This window comes from Myotis nattereri, assembly GCF_964212035.1.
Source record: "Myotis nattereri genome assembly, chromosome: 3".
Classification (NCBI taxonomy): Eukaryota; Metazoa; Chordata; class Mammalia; order Chiroptera; family Vespertilionidae; genus Myotis; species Myotis nattereri.
The window spans coordinates 154,089,729-154,091,975 of record NC_138077.1 but is presented as its reverse complement, the minus strand read 5'-3'; positions in this window follow the sequence as shown (position 1 = coordinate 154,091,975).

Here is a 2,247-nt window from a genome sequence, read left to right as displayed (position 1 = left end):
GAACACAACTAACAAACAAAATAAAAACAGACTCAAAGATACAGAGAACAGACTGACAGCTGTCAGAAGGGAGAGGGTTGGGGGTGCTGGGTGAAAAAGGTGATGGGACTAAGAAAAAATCCTAATAGACAGACAACAGTATGGTGATTACCAGAGGAAAAGAGGGATGGGGGAGGCAGAAGAGAGTAAAGGTGGGAATAAATGGTGATGAATGGAGACTTGACTTGAGGTGGTCAACATACAATACAATATACAGATTATGTATTATAGAATCATATACATGAAACCTATATAATTTTATTAACCATTGTCATCCCCAATAAATTCAATTAAAAAATGTTAACTATTGTCAATTCCTAATTAGTATAGATTCTGGACTAGGTGGTGTGGATCAGTTTGTTATTTCAAATGTTAAGACAGTAATTCTGGGGAGGATCATAGCTCCTCCCAAAAATAATCATCTTCTGCTGTATGAGTATTATCGTCCTGTCCTATGATATTCCATCCTAGCATATCCTATTATGCTATATAAGCCAAGGTTTATAGAAAAACAGAAGTTTAGGCAACTGAGCCTGATTCAGAGTAATAAAGAATAAGCAGCAAAGAGACTAGAAGTCTTATGAGAAAGGATGGAAATTCAGCTGCAGACACCTCATTGTCTTACAAACCAGAATGTCTGCCTGCAGAAGTATGGGAGCAGCTGGGAGAGTACGCTGTTGGTTGACTTGGGTGAAACACAACCTTCTCTTACCTAGTTGTAGCTGAGCCAAAGGAGCTTTCTCTTGCCCTTATGGGATTGTTTTTGTCAATCCTTCTTAAGTGTGTTCTGTTTTACTAACTCATATTCTTTTTATCACTGTCTGAAATTAAGCATGTTATGACTTACCATCCTATCTAATAAAGATGGAATATGCAAATTGACCATCCCTTTGCGACAAAGATGGTGGCGCCCACAGCCAATAAGGAGGGAATATACAAATTGATGCAACAAAGATGGTGGTGGCTGGGATGCTTGTGTCTTCGCCATGATGATGACGCAGGCATTCCACACTGCCCTTGCTGCTCTGGGCCTCTGGGCAGTGTGCAAAGGGAAGGGGGAAGGCAACTCCAGGCCGGAGCAAAGGCGGAAAGGTGGCTCCAGGCTGGAGAGAAGGTGGTGCTGGCAGCCAGGGGAAGGAAGGCCTATTCTTGCATGACTCTTCATGCATCGGGCCTCTAGTAGGTTTATAATTGCACTCAAAGTATGTCAATCAAGTCCACATCATCCCGAGACAAGTGGGGGGTGGCTGGTCCAAAATCATCATCCTGGGCTCTGGGATATATGTTGGAGCTCCCCAAGAAAGGTCTTGCTCCTTGTTCCTTCCCACCTCCTACCTGGTGGGGAAGGATGGGGGCAAGAGCCCAGGTAAGGTTTATGAAGCCCCATCTTGGATAGCTCAGAAAAACTACAGATTGCTTGCTAGCCTGCAAAGGAAGAAATTTCTGGTGCAACTCAGAACTACATTACTAATTGCGGGATCCCTGGGGATAGTCGGTAGACTGATATCAATGATTGATTCCCCACTAATGTATTGGGGTTTACCGTTATAGTTGATGCAAAATTTAAACATTTGACTGCCTACTTTCCATGCAATTTTTTTTCTAATTAAGCAAATCACTTAATCCCAAAATGTGTTACCATTCCTCTCTAATTGATGTGTAAGATTTATACTAATTCTGAGTAATTCATCTACTGAGCCTATGTTGGGTGAAAGCTTATGTTCAAAGACATCTAATAAGGAGGAGAGAAGAAAAGTCATTCAAGACTAACAGATGTGAAGTAAACCTGAATTGACGCAGTGGTGAGATGAAAGAAAAGGTTTTTAACTTTCTCGTCTAATAAGCATTTTTAAGTAATCCATTTAGGAGCAAGACTGGAGACATTCATGCTCTTCTTTCCATGTGGCTTGTGCATTCCTGCAACACAATATTAATAAAACAGCAGTCTCGATGGCAGACTGACCTGTCTTAATGTGTCCCCAGGTCTCTAAAGTGCCTTGAAGTTGGCACAGGTAACAGTGTGTAACTTCTCACAGTAGTTCTTATGGGAGTATTATTATCAGCTCAATTTTATGCACGAAGAAATGGAAGCTCAAGATAAAATAACTTGTTCAAGGTCACAAATCTAGAATGCAGCAACTAGTGCTTAAATCTGCATTTCTAAACTATTTCATAATACTAGCCCAATTACACCAAGCTCAAAATTTG